This window comes from Aulonocara sp. 'chitande type north' Nkhata Bay, linkage group LG6, assembly GCF_057382095.1.
Source record: "Aulonocara sp. 'chitande type north' Nkhata Bay isolate Kocher_YH1m ecotype deep benthic linkage group LG6, A_spYH_male_GT1.1, whole genome shotgun sequence".
NCBI lineage: Eukaryota > Metazoa > Chordata > Actinopteri > Cichliformes > Cichlidae > Aulonocara > Aulonocara sp. 'chitande type north' Nkhata Bay.
The window spans coordinates 33199845-33215402 of NC_141349.1; the positions used below are offsets into that span (position 1 = coordinate 33199845).

A 15558-nucleotide genomic window follows, 5' to 3' on the forward strand; every position below is an offset into this window, starting at 1 on the left:
TGAGAGCCAGACTTTTCACAAAGTTTGGCTTTTCACTCATTTTCACTCAAGTTCTTATACCTAACCATTTCCAGACAAAGGTTGTTTGTTTTTTATGCCACTTAAAACAGACCTACTATTATTTCAGCATAAATTTGGCTGAGATATGCCAAATTACACAAGAATATGACTGGAAATCAGTGGCAGCAGGTTTTTATAGGTGAAGACTCTGTTGAGCCAACAGTATAACCTCTGATGCCTACCTCCACCGAATATTATTGTACTCTCCAAGTCCGTTTCCAGTAATCCCAGATCGACCATTAGCTGCCAGTCTATGATGCATAGATTAGGCCTGCGTGTACTCTATTTTGTGGTTTTTGCCAACTCTTCTGTAATAATAAAAATGCAATGACACCCGTCTGCTGTTATTAAATAGCCAGTGATCCCAGCCAATGCCTTCAGGACCTACTCATGGCACCACCCAGTGACCATCCCCTAAGGCCTTCAGGCACCTGCTCGAGATGTGCTTGAGCATGCCCTTCCAAGAGCAAAGAGGGCAGGAAGGTGTTGGTGATGGGCTAGGTAACATGTCATGCACAGGCTGGATGAGTAATGTAATTCTTTGAGGCTTTACTCACCAAATGTCAGTACAGGTGAGCCTGCATTCATTCAAACCTCCTCACCTCAGCCAAGCCCCCTGCTCCTTCATGCATGACATCCTGCTTGTTCTTGTTTTGTTTAGTGTTGCTCTCACTTCTTCCTGGACTAGAAGTAGTTCATTTAGACTCTGGGGCTAATTATGAATACAGAAAAGCACAGACAGATTTTGATGCAATACCACTGATTGACAGTGGCTTCGCATTCAGTATGACAATGATGGCAGATACCATACCTGGACAGAAAAACACACAATGGAAAACTATCAGTCATGGATTGGCCTCCTCGGAGCCTAGAAATTAACGTTATTGAAGCAGTATGGGATTATCTTGACAGATAATGTAACAAAAGACATCCAGAACTTTGAAATATCTTCGCCTGGAAAACTTAGGAATAGTTTTCTATTTTCTATTTTATTAGCAGTATTTAAAAAAAATAACATTATATTGTCCAGTAATATTTGAAACTGGAGATAAAGAGCAGTAAAGGGCAGGAAGGTGTTTATAGAGGTCATAGAGTAAGGGAGCCAAGGGTTGTTTCCTCACAGATTTCAGTACAATCTGACCTCTCTTTCCCCCTAATGGTATATCCCCTGCAGAGCGTTAGAAACAATTCATGTTTAAGGCACTTCAACAGTGGCCTCTTTTATCACAGGTAAATTTTTCTTTGTTGTTAGGTGAGCTTTTGAAGTTCTGGTTGAGTGTTACCTTTACAAAGATTAAAGCGACCTTTTTACACAAAATCTTTGTGCTACTCTAAATGACTCTGAGCTCCAGCTTTACATTTAGCATGCAAAGGTCCACAAGGTAATAATCTCATCATTCAGCTGGCACAAAAGCAAATACGCATTTCCCCAAATTTAATTCCATATTTTTCATCTCTCCAAACTTTGTGAGACTGTCATCTGGAAAGAGGACAGATACTCTGCCAACATCTCCTGTTAAATAAACACTGAAGTAATTCAGTTTCACACGAGGTATTTATTTTCATGCCCAGCAGGCAGAAACGATGACACTTTCAATAACAAGCTATGGGAGTGCTGCGTAGAGGCGAGGCTGAGATCCATGACTCAGCGTGACAGCCTTGTGCCATTAACAGTGATTCTAGAAAATACCTTACTTTCCCCTGAGTCCTCCAATGACCTACTAGAATGAGTAGGTCATCAATTTACTGATGCCTTTTTCATTTTCTTTTTCAAGTTTGTTACATTATACACTCTATTGCAATAAAAACATTCCAAAGACTGTTATTTTTTTATGTAATGTCAGGTGTAGATTAATAGAAAATATTCACACCTGAATATTTTGTCTCTGATGTCATGAGTTGTTTTCCAGACTGGTGTGAGTAAACACCATTAATACAAATAGAGTGGAAAAGACAGGAATGGCGTGCCGCTTGCACTGAATCAAGTTTGTCAGCATTCGGAAGCAAAGATAGAGGAGTGTCCATCAAATACCTGTTCATACAGTGTTGGTTGTGTACACACATGGCTTCTCTGTGAGTCACCTGTGTTTGTGTTTTTTTGCTAACCTCTCTTTGTGTCACATTAAGATCCCGTGACCCTTTTAAATACTTTGTGCGCCATGTTTTGTATGTTTTTGTGTTCTTTTGCTTTTGTATAGATGAAAAAAATTCTTTTAAAAAGTGTGAAGTTTTTTTTTCCGTATGTGTCAAAACTTTTACATTATACCACAGAGTTTAAATTGAATTTAGATCTTTATTGATTTGATCTTTTTACTTCCTCGGTGAGTGGCTACCGATTTCATTTTCATCATACTTTCATAGAGCTTTAATGTGTCTGGGAGAAGCATACAGGGACAAACTTGAATGAAGGGATGTAGGATGGCAGATAAACGTTTCAGAGAAACCGCTTTCTGTTTCCAGTTCTGGATGACCAAAGCTGGGTGAGATTCAAAACAACACCACAGATGTTGTGAGATCTATGAACATCATAACCATGACTCTATGTATAGTCACTGTGTGTATATCGCACGCCCTCAGATTCTGATGCCATTGCTGTTCAGTGCTGTCTTTGGCAACACCGACTATCTGGCCTGCCATCCCAAGGGACCAGCCCGCTCCCTCGGGAACTTTTGATGACTCAAACCTAGATGTAGTTGCCTCCAGCTGGGTAGATGATTTTGTTATCTCAGCCTCTCCTTGGAGAAGCTCACTTAAGGTCACAGTCGTCACCACCACTGCTTTGCAACCTCCCACGAGGCGTTGGGCGGCCTTTAAGGAGTGGAAGATAAAGGGTGGGGTGTTATTTTGAGCTCCTTCTTGCGTATAGAGGTGTAAAAGCAGCGTTAAGTTGGTGGTGTGAGTTGGACAAAGAGAAGGAGGAGAGGCTTTAATCAGAGACACATACGCAGTCTCCTTTTCATTGAAGGGTGAATCACATACCACTAAACATATTCTCTGCTTTACCTGTGGTTCAAACCACTCTGCAGTAACGTATATGAGTATGTGTAATATAGAGCGTGAGAGTGGCAAAGGGGAGAAACTGTGCATTCAAACACGTGGGTGTGATCCCTGCCTCGCTGCTGGTATATGAAGTGAGCGACACACATCAGACACAGGCGCTCCTTGGTTTAAAAGGATCCTCTGTGCCTTTTAAAAGTATGATCATTTAAAATATACTTAAATATACTTTTAGTGATGAAAAGGGAAAGCCCTGTTTGAAAATACACGAGCCAAAATGTGCACAAAAGTTTCAAAAGATACTTTGCTGTGATCAGAAAGCTAGTTAGCACAGTGCTTATACTGGAATATATTCACATATTATCATCTTAATTATATTATTAGTGTTGTATTATCATATGGTTTCTGGGTTTGTGGTCTTTGGATGTTGTCTTTGCTTTTGATGATTTGGTTCTGTTTGTTTCATTGAGTCGTGACTACCAGCGTGCACCGGGGTTTTATGCAGCAGAATGCGAAGTGGCTGGAATGTGAATTAGCCATGTTTGTCAGCCTGAAATGGGAAGAGCCTACTCCAGTTTGGGGATAAGTTGCTTCTTAGAGTGGGGGACTTAGAGCATCTCGAGATTTTGTTCATGATTAGGGGGATTATGGAGTGGGACACTGAAAGACAGAGAGTGGTATAGCATCTGCAGACATATCTGAGTCTGGTCCGTAGTGGAGAAGAGCTAGCTGAGCACTGCTCCAACTTTGTTCTTTACTTCACCTGTGGCCAAGAGCTATGGGTAGCTACAAAAATAAGATTAGATAACATATATGTGGCAGAAATGAGCTTCCTGAAAAGAGTATAGGCTCGCTCTTAAGCCTCGATAATAATCTGTTGAGGACACAAACACAGACAGCTGGTGATACCAAGAAACCAAATAGTCATTCCTGTTATACTTATTTGAAGTTCGCTAGAAATTCACCATCTGGGGCGCGTGAGTAGTTGGTAATCTATATTCTCACTGGATGAGTCTGCATGGTTAAACAAAAACTGACAAGCACCCTCATGCTCCCTCAGACCAAAGTAGACCCTTGCACACTTGCACAGGTGGAAAGAATAATCAAGAGTGAGAAGCTTTGACATTCAGAAGAGGCTCAGGGTGGAGCCAGTACACCTCGGCATTGGAAAGAACCAGTTAAGTAGATGCCTTGTGTGGCTCATTACGTAAGTTGCATGATAAATGTTTATTTCAAAACACAAACAATAACAATGACATACCGGCTGCTGGACTACATACCACAGTAAATAGCTCATAGTAACGTCACCAGAATCTGCTGTAAACAAAGACGTGGAAGGTTGAAAACATCTGAGTACATTACATACCTCAGATACCTCTAAGCTAGTGATATGTTTAAGGTCGTAAGAGGAGTACAAATGCAGTTTGTAACATTAGTTCTTTCTTTTTTTCTTCTAAAAAGCGATTGAGTGACAGACCCACTTTTGTTATTGTCAGTCAGCTCAAGCATTTGCACTTCACCTCTTTTTGATTAAAAAATAATAGTGCAACAATGTGGTGTCTGATTAATTCAAAAATAATTAGTTCCCCACTGGGAAAATTTATACGAACGCCCCCTCGAGTCAGAACAACAACATGATGAATGAAAGTGAAACTCTGGCTGATTTCCAAAAACTTTTGATTACTGGAGCCAGTTTACATGCTGCATATCACGACTGACTGACATTCGTTAGAAAATTCTTCTTTAGATGTCATTTTTATACAAATCAGCAATATATGTGTAACTTCCACATTTTCTCCATATTATGACTTAAACTCTCAACAAAATCAGGAAATAGGACCACACCAGGATGTGAATACAAGATTACTTGATGCATATAGGTTTTTGTGTAAGGCTTGTGTAATAGCTTTTTTGGTGCCCACGACTTGCAGGGTGACCTGGTATTGTACTTCACTTGGGACTGCACAGCATTTGGAACCCTTATTCATCTTTCCTCGATTGTGGCACATTTTGATTGGCTCTCTGTTTTAAAAGGAAACATGTCCCATGAAATACACCTCAAAAAGTGCCATAGGTGCAATTGAATTGAATTGAATTGAATTGAACTGAACTGAAACACAGAAATTAATTATTAGACAGAACTACAGCCAATATTGAGCAGACCACAGCTTCTGTTACGCTTATAGAAGTGAACTGAAAACTGAATTCAAATTAAGAACACTGTGTTTATGAAAAACTACATAGTTTTTCATGTTTTCTACTTAAATTGGATTTATTCTTTGTTTCTTTGTGTTAATACAACCTGATGTCATGGCAAAGTGTGTAATAAACACGCTGGTCCACTGTGTGGATATCTGTTTAGCGTGAAATGGAGAAGCTGTAGTAGGTTGCGGTAAGTTGCAGTGAGTTTTAACACCACCAGCGGGCAATATTTTATTCCAAACCAACAAGAAAACAAACGTTTAAAGAGACGTTACTAACACATTTATCTGTAAATACATCTCAGCCACCTAGCTTAATTTTACCTGACGTAGAAGGAGCCTGAAATGTACTTCGTACCTTCTTTGGTCACTTGTGACTTGGTGGCTTTAAAGTTTTCTCCCCCTGCGACTTCTGCATGTGTGTCCATTTCACACTTAGGAGAGGCAAAGCGTGCCGTGATACTGTGTTTGTTAATAGCATACCCCACACAGACATACTCTTTACCCCACATATATCTACGATTTCGTCACCCCAGCTGCTTGATAGCTAAGGTGTGGAGTTAGAGAGGGGGCATAACATGCATAAAATGGTGTGGTACAGAATTGGGCCCTTTATTGTCTCATGCTCTATCCAGCATACAGCGTAAATCAGAAGTATTTCAAAGATTTACAACCACCAAATTGATTTGAAAATACTATGAATGTGTCATTTATTCTCATATTTTATTGGTAATGCAAATACATATTTTCTCGACAGTAAGAATACATTTTCTTTGGAGACTGCCACATGAGGAATATTCGAAACCACCAGCAGCTGCATCCCTGCAGCCATTCAACACCAGCCAGCATCAGACAGCCGCACGGCTGCCTTTGTCTGCTTCACTTTGCCTGATGCAAAGTCATCAATGACAGCATTGTAGTGCACCTGCCCACAGGCGTTTAGTGTATACTAGCAAGTATAATGACAAGTCCAGGAAGGCATCAAAGCCCGGCCTCTTATTTTAATTCTAGAGGCCTTTTCTTTGCGACTGATCGCCTCAAATCAAGTCACAGCTGAAATATGACGTCATTTGAGAAATCAATTTTAATGAGATATTGACTTTCCATCACACACACACACACACACACACACACACACACACACACACACACACACACACACACACACACACACACACTAAACAGCTTATATTTAAAAACTGTTTCTGTTTCTGAATAGAATCAAAGCTAAAAATTGACAATGGTGGACAGTTATGCCTAAAGAAGAAAGAGCCCACGCTGGCTTCTCAATACCACTTTTATCTTTGGCTACTGCTCCAAACAAGACTGTTTACTTTTCCAAATATATCAAAACAGACAGCCATTTCCATGGAATATACTTATTGCCCCATCTTGTATTTAATTCACACATCATGACACACTGAAACATATTTGGTCCTGCAGGGGCGCACACACACACACACACACACACACACACACACACACACACACACACACACACACACACACACACACACACACACACACACACACACACACACACAAATACAATGGGAAAGGGAAGAGCGAGAGACAGATGGAGGAAGAAAAAAGAAAAGAGGTGAATGTGACAAGCCTGTAGGCACTGACACACATTCAGACAGACAAAAAGACACTAAGCCAATTAGATAGATAAAAAGCAGAATGAGAGACAGAGAGAAACAGTGAAAGAAATAGAATAAAGGGGAGAAGCAGCATACACAAAGAAGAAGCTTTAGTATATAATTAAGCTATGACTCATACTCTTTTGTCAAAACACTCACATGCATGTCCACGCACTCACACACAGGCTACATTTGTATGTCACTCCACTTCCAGATGTCACACCAGATGAAGGAGGCAGGCTGTTGGGGACTGAGATGGCAGATTGGCCAACCAACCCCATATTGACTTGATGCAACAGGATGTGACCCACTCAGCTGATCATCCAAAATCACTACCTGGCTCTGAGCGTGCACCCACTGGACTAAAAGCCCTACTTCAGCTTTGCACTTCTACCTCTCTCAGCATACCATCTTGTTTCATCTTCCCCCTTTCCTGTTTACAAAAATGTTCCCCTAAAAACAGCTTTGATCCTACTTTTTGCGCTCAGTTGGATATCAGGGTCATCTCAGTGTCAGTGTAGCCATTTTTCTTGTTAACAAAGTGAAAAGCATCTATTGACCATTGATCAAAATATTTGCTAAACTCCATCAAAATATCTGACAGGAGTGATGTAGAGTTCAGGTTTTATTCAAGATCCATCGTGAATTGAACAAAAACTCATTGCACAAATGTTAAACATGTTAATATACTGAGTGTGCTTGCCTCGTGTTGCTAATATCATCATGTCAGTGACATCATCAATGATATAATATTGGTTTGTGTAATCAGGCACAACAGGAAGAATGCACGTGAACAGTTCAACTCTTCAGATATTCACAGGAAAGGTTATCACTGAAATATTGAAAGATTTAAATGCAAATACAGAATTGTTTCATTTCTGTTAAAAAACTGTTTCCATGCAAAAAACTGTGCCGTGCAGTGTGAGCTTACTTGTTTGCTTTGTTGCACTTGGAGACTATACAACATTTTGTGTACACAGTATGTATTTGCTACTTAATGAATGTTCTCACGATGGAGAAACAGATGACTGGACCTGCGTTCTTATGTGTATAGAGTCAGAAACATTTTTAATGCTACACATTTGCATACAGGCACAGAAGACAAATGTGTGTAGAAGCACAGTGATGACGCAGGAAGGCGTCTGCATAAGTTGAAAGTGTGAGAGCAGTGTGAAACATTCGTGCATGTGCAGCTTTATGGGTCTGCTTTACATTCACACCGCAATTGGAAAAAAGAAGCAGAGGCATGGAGGAAACATCTGTTCATTATTAGCTTAGGTGATGTGCTGTGTTTTCCATTAAATTTCATCACTAATGGGCAGTGTTGGGGAGTAATATAAATCACCAACCACAACTCAGGACCAAATATGAGGGTTTGAATGTACTTTGACCAGTAACTATTACGAGAATATGGAAAGCATTACTGTAATAACTGTGATAACAGGTGCTCTATTGGACACAATATACGTCAATTTACTCTTATTCATCTTACTTAGTGCACCAGTTAGCTGGCAAAGTAATATAAAAAGACCTAAGAAAAAGAGAAGTGATTAGAAGTCACTCCTCCTCTTGTTTATCCAATATGAAGTGGTGGCGACTTCTTAGAAACCAGATCAAGTCTTGTCACAAAGCCTTCAGTAAGACGTGTGGTGATGAGACTGCTGTACACCCAGTGTGATTCACCCCTCCTCATTTCCTGTTGACCAGAGTCAGGGAGGCACAGAACGCCACATGCATCGAGGCGGAGAGAGAGCAGACCGCTGCAGATCAGAGGCAGACGAAGGAAATGAAAACGTGACTCCTTCACAGTTATGAATGCAGCCCCCCATCCCTCGAGGTGCTCTCATTAGTTGCAGCGTGTGATATAATAAAGTGTGAATGATGCCAAGTGCCAGGCATGCCAAATCTTACACTGTCACAGTCTCACATCTAATTGGACTAGCGACAGGATGTTGTTGTTGTTGTTTATGTTGTTGTTGAGGGAACCACGGTCACTCCGAGAAGCCTGGAGATGAAGAAAGACGAAACAACAAAGGGATGTCTGTGATGCTCTTTCACACAAATACAGACAAACAAAGGATCGTTTGTATGCGATTGTTCTGTAATGCACACGCGCTTTGTAAAACACCTACACAGTAGCTGTTGTACAGTATCTACACTCACACACAGATACAGTACAAAGTGCAAACACAACACACACCCACAAACTCGCAGCTCTGTAGTGAATAGAGACGCCTCACTGAATTTGTATTGCGCTCACAGTTTCCCTCCTCTACAGTAAGCGGTGGCGCGGGGGTGCTGCTGCTAGTGGCGTTGACGTAGCAATTATCGTTCTCGTGCTCCAGTATTACAGCCAATCCACGAGGATTAAGTGCACAGAAGAGGAAGAGTTAGTCATTATCCTCACATGAGCGTCATCTCTATCATCATAGCAGTCATTTGCTGTGAAGATATGTTAATAGAGGGGTTCGAGCTGCAATACAGCCGATAAAGGCAGACACCTTCACTTACAGGGACTGTGGGAGATGACAAAAGATGAAACATTTGAAAGTGGCTCCACAGCAGGTGAATTCCTGCGGTTTCCTCCTTCCTCTGTGTGAAGCAAAACACTGCCAGCATCAGCTCACTCAAGAAATCCACTGGGAAAAAATTAAAGATTATTCCAGTACATGTTTTTGCACTATGGTGTTTATTATTATTATTATTATTATTATTATTATTATTATTATTATTATTATTATTATTATTATTATTATTTTATAATTGTTCTTTTTTAGTCTCATTAAGTTACCTTCAGTGTTTTGTAGTGATGCCAAATACAGTTTTCATATTTTTTTTGTTATGTTTTGTTGTGTTTTCTAGTTTCCAGTTCTTGTTTTGCTCATTGTGATTTAGTTTTTCTTTAAATATTTTTTATATATTTTGGGGGTATTTCCTGTTTCTTTTTACTTTTTGTTTTTGATCTGTTCTTGGGTAATTGTCATGGACAAAAATGAACATTTACAACAATTAAGAGTTAGGCCTAGCTTTTGGAATTTAAGTCAAAGTAAACTTTATTGTCATCTCTGGTATATACAGTACAGTATATAGAGAGATGAGACGACAAGGCTCCAGTTCCATTCAGTGCAAAAAACAACAATAAATATAAGAAGAGTAAGAAATAAATAGGTTGTCTCTTTGTTGCGACATCAAGTTAATGGAAGCACAGCCATAAATTAACATTTAAAACGTACAACTTTCTCTTTATTTTCCAATCATTTATTTATCCCCGATCTTGTTTTGGACACCTTTATTTCCTAATTCTTGCCATAAATTGAACAAGTTGTTGGAAACATTCCTCAGAGAGTTTGGTCACTATTAACATGTTGGCACTGGCAGTTTATAATTTGTCATTTCCACACCCATGAATAAAAAACATCTGCTGTTGCTGAAAGGGTAAACTGTGGTAACATGGGGTAGGCAGTGGCTGTGAAAGGATTGACATGATCAACATTAATACTGTCTGTGGTGACTATGGTGTTTAAATGATGCTCAGTTGGTACTAAGAAGCTCAAAGTGTGTCAAGAAAATGACCCCCACACCAATACACCACCATCAGGAACCTGAGCCTCTCATATGAGGGAGAATGGCTTCATGCTTTCAACTCTCCATTCTGTCTGCGAAGGTTTTCAGTCATACAGGTCATTGTAATCTAAGGAGCTCGGAAAGAAAAGCATCTGGAAGTTTCTTGAAGACGTCTTACCTCTAATCCGAGAAGCTTCTTCAGCTCTAAGAGCAACTGGTGGAGTGCCAGATTTTAAACCCTGGGATCTGGGACTCTCCACACCAGTTGCTCTTAGAACTGAAGAAGCTTCTTGGATTAGAGAGGTAAGACGTCTTCAAGAAACTTAGTGAAGTCCACATGCTTTTCTTTCCAAACTCCTTAGAACAAAATCTGTCACAGGGCAAGATATCTCAGATATCCATTAGACAGGTAACAGAATTTTGGGAAGCCCATACGAATCGTAGTCTAAGCTTGTAGTTGTTGGTTGACCGCTAAGAACAGCTTCAGCTCAAAGCAGACTGTCCATTTTGCACCGACCCCTGGCATCAACAAGGCATTTCACTTAGAGAACTGTAAACCCTACAGATGATTTTGTTTCTACATACGCAGGCTAGCCGGTCCAGCACCAACAACCACACCACTTTCAAAGTCATTTAAATCAGTGGACTGGTTTATGTCCGTCAATATTTTCACGGACCGGCCTTTAAGGTGTTGCGGATAAATACAACAAAATAGAACCAGTACCAAAAAAAGAAGATTTATTCATAACACACGGGAAAAGACCCAGGGAAACCAAGTTAATGATAAAGACGATTAAAAAAAAATGCTAAAAAACGATAAAAACCCTGAAAACCATGAATTTCACACCTGAGCCTCAACTCTCACAGCCTGGTACCAAAATACTTATTTTAATCTAATTTATCACTGATTTAATCATCTTTCCTCCTATTCTGACACTCGATTTTAACTTCAGCAGGCCCTCCTGTCCAGGCCTGCATGCCACTGAGCCGCTGGCATGTGACTGACCAGTTAGATATTTGAATTAATGAGCAGCTGAACAGGTGTATCTAGTGTAGTGTCCAGTGAGTGTATGTAAGGACCTAATGCACAACATGATGAAAACAAACACTGCTCATGAATCTTCCATCATAAAAACCTGCTCACTAGAATTTTTCACTTTCTTGGACTACATCACCAGAAGTTTTGTAACTCGCAAATAATTAATCCAAATTAAATGAATATTCAAAGGATACTTAATACAGACAAGCTGATGTAAAACACAGTGCACTTTATTTTACCCAGACTTGTTATTCGGAGAAAATCGCGCTCTCATGTTACATGACCTTTTTAATTTGTCGCTGAACTGAACAATACTCTGAATCCACTTCTGCTTTGTTTGTACCCTCACTGCATTCATTCATTGCATTGAGATCATTACCCATTTATGCAGCTTTTCATTTCTACCAGTATACTTGTGCTGTTAACATTAAGCGACTGTATAAGTGCCTTCAACATTGCACTCTTAAAGTTACAGTAGCATTAGGCTGTTGTTTTATTTTTTGTGACATTTTTTAAGGTTATCAGTCACTCATGCTGCCTTTTTGTGATGTCCTATGTGGTAAATTAGGTTGGGAAGGGCCAATTAGTCAGCTGAATTCAACTTATTATCATTACGCAATATTAAAGTAAAGTTGGACCACATTGAAATACAACCAGATCATTAGCGCTACCAAATCTAGTTTGGGCTGCATTTGATAGTAGAAACATGGGCCGCACTTCATAATAATGTCACACTATTAAGCATTATTAGTAAGGTATCAGCAAGTGCTTAATTTATCACTTATACAACAATATACCTCCTTAGTATAACAAGAGATATATTATTATGATTATGATTATATTATGATTATAATTATTACAGTGATGTAGTGGCAGTGATAGATACATAGTGTAACAGTAACAGATGGATAAACATATCTACATTTATAAATGGCATACTAAGGAGGAATAGTGCTATATAAATGATGAATTAAGTACTTACTAATACCTTATTAATGCTTAATAGTGTGAAATTACTTAGTCCCACCAAAACATGCTTTGTAGCCATCATAGATTTTGCCATAATACTTACAGACTTATAATAAAAATCTCAGAGGTTATATTTGATAGCAAGCCACATCAGTACTTTGGTGACAACAGCTCACCACTCTGAAAATGCCTGTTTTATACTTGTATAGCATTACTCTTGCATTGAATCAGCCTGGAGTGTAGTGGTTCTGGGAGCCAGCTGCAAGAGAGATAGAGATATACAGAGAGAAAGGGAGATAGGCAGATGGAGACATGACTGGGTGCCTGGTGTGTTTTGTCATACATACCAACAATATTGGTGACTCATCAGCATCCTCTCTCCACGTCCTGTCGTCAGACATTGTCACATGCGTTTTGTTGCCCCTGGATATCTTTCGGATACACAAACAGAAACATTTCCAATCCTAACCTAACCTTTACCTTCACCTTAACCTAAACCTAACATTGTCCAGACCTTAAACCAGAGTCTTTATGTTGAAATGTCATCACTTATTTATTTATTTTCTATTGTGAAAAGAGTTCCCACAATGTGACTGCGTCTACAGATTCATGTCCGCATCCTATGAGTAATCTCACACACACACACACACACACACACACACACACACACACACACACACACACACACACACACACACACACACGCACACACATGCACACACACACACACACAAATCCAGAAGCCTTCGGATGATGTGTTTCTGACGCTTTCCATGATGTGTTCCTGTCTCAGTGCTGACATATTTGCTGGTGTAATCAGACCTCCCCGCATTCACTCACTGCACCGCAAACAAAGCTGCATTCATAGAAATGATTTCATTAAAATCAAACCAGGTGCACTACCAGTGAATCAACCTCAGCAGAACCAGGTGTGAGGTAGCAGCAGAGTGATCACCACTGTGGAAATTTTTTTGTTTTTTTTAAGCAAGTTTAAGCTTTTTTAGGGTTTTAAAAGAAATCAACTTCTGTGGGGGATTTCAGGGATTTCAATCCCATGCATAGTCTGAAGTTTGTTATATTAATAATTTATTAACAGAAAATCCAAAAACAGTTTTACCATCTGAAATGTGAATCCTGTTCATTTATTTTTGTGAGGTTGTTCACTTGCAATTTTACAAATGCAACTTTAGCAAAAATGAAACAAAACACACAGCATGTGTATAATCTCAGCTCTTTCAGCAGAAAGTAGAAATTGGGTGATATGATGCACTGTTAGTTCTCCAAACTGGCTTTGTGGTTGCACAATTTTCCTGCCAAGCCCCAAAAGTCTGAGTCAACAACACTAGAGTGGATGATTATCATCTGAGACATCTCCAGGGCAGCTGCTCTCTGCCTGCCTTGCCCTTTAAGACTAAAAGACTTTTGCCCATTTGAGCTATCCCACTCCTACACAGTGAAACCACCACACACTCAGACACACCACACACACACTGATTGTTTTAATCCGTTCATCATCAGTCGCACAAAAAGAAGATGAAAGCACACAGACCAGGAGACTGGCTGTACCTTTTTATATTTTGTTTCTCGTGTTAAATTTTTAAAAAAGTTGCAAACATTTGTGAAAGAATGAATCGTTCCAAGAGCTCATTAAATTCAGACGTCAAGTTTGTGAAATGTTATCCCTCCTAGATTCTCAGCGATCAGCTGTCACAGTTTTGCAAAGTGGAAGTGTTTGTCAGGAAGTGGCAGACCATATGAAGTTACCATAAAAGTCACCAATGCTCTGCTGACTGAGTAACTGCAGAGCTATAAACCTCTTCTGGCATTAAGATCAGCACAAAAACTGTGCATTGGGAGCTTCATGGCAAGTGCCGAGCAGGTAGGTAGGTGTCCCAGTACTTTTGTCCATACTGTGCATTTACACCGAAACAGGGAGTGACTTTAGCATTCACATAAATTTTTTTTATGCAAGGCAAATATTTCCCACTTTTCTTTCACTTCTGTTTTTAATCTTCATTAAGCAGAAATCTCAAGGGGCTAAAAAACAGTCAGTTTGAAAGTGCCAGAAACTGCAGATCTTCAAATGTCCACTCAAAGTTGGCTCCGTCTCTATAGTCACTCATGTAAACATGCCCAATTCCATAGCAGAAAAAAACACATTTACATCCCAGTAGCAACAAAATAAAATAAAATAAAACAATAAATATATAAATACATATACTCAGAGATGAGGTGTTCTAGGGATGTCCAACTGGGAAGGATCCCCGGTGATGATATCTCAGACCATGGTGTCCCCATGGAGGTGGAGGAGGTGGCTGGGGAGAGGGAAGTCTGGGCTCCAGACCCAGACAAACAGCAGAAAACTGATCAAATAAAATAATACAAAATAAAACAATACCATCAATATAAAAAATTCCTTGTTTAGAAATGTAGTAGTGTATAAATAAGTCATTACTAAGGGTTTGCCTGCTTTTATTTACAGGTGAGTGATGACTGCTTACCTGGATCTCTTGACCATGTTTGTGATATCGATGCTTTCCAAAGCAAATAAAACCATAACTATGCTCCAGGTTTTTAATTAATTAATTAATTCCACAATTATTTGCTGATGCCAATTAACATATGAACATAGTATGTGTATGTGTGTTAGCAAGTTAAGTTAGCATCCTGGGCTCTCATTCAAATGTGGCCACATCAGGCTCCATTAAAAAAATGGTGAAGGCCATAATGCTAAAGGTGTTCACAAGCAGTGTTGGTCAAGTTACTTGAAAAAAGTAATCAGTAACTAATTACTGATTACTTCCCCCAAAAAGTAATCCCGTTACTTTACTGATTACTTATTTTCAAAAGTAATTAATTACTTAGTTACTTAGTTACTTTTTAAAACACGATTTACAACTTGAATAGGTGATAAAGTGATAGATCTTTCAGCCCAATTCTACTTTTTCTACATAACCCATCATACAAAATGTAATCAAATGGAAAAGTCTCTTTTAACTTTATGCATCAAGCAAAAATTTAATTATATGCAATATTCTCTGACTGGAAGAAATTAGTTTAACATTTAAACTTATTTTCTGCACAT

At 39.3% G+C, this 15558-nt stretch overlaps 1 long non-coding RNA gene across 2 annotated transcripts; it reads right to left on the reverse strand.

Annotated features, from left to right (window-relative positions):
• Positions 1-7428: 7428 nt before the first annotated feature.
• On the reverse strand, positions 7429-10545 carry LOC147328197 (uncharacterized). Of its 2 annotated transcripts, XR_015130059.1 has the most exons (4): positions 9413-10545; positions 9142-9240; positions 8813-8906; positions 7429-8661 (listed from the first exon to the last, which is right to left on the reverse strand). It is a non-coding gene; the product is annotated as an uncharacterized LOC147328197 (long non-coding RNA). The 2 variants fall into 2 exon arrangements; XR_015130058.1 differs by having other exon boundaries at positions 7429-8906.
• Between the last annotated feature and the right edge of the window lie 5013 nt (positions 10546-15558).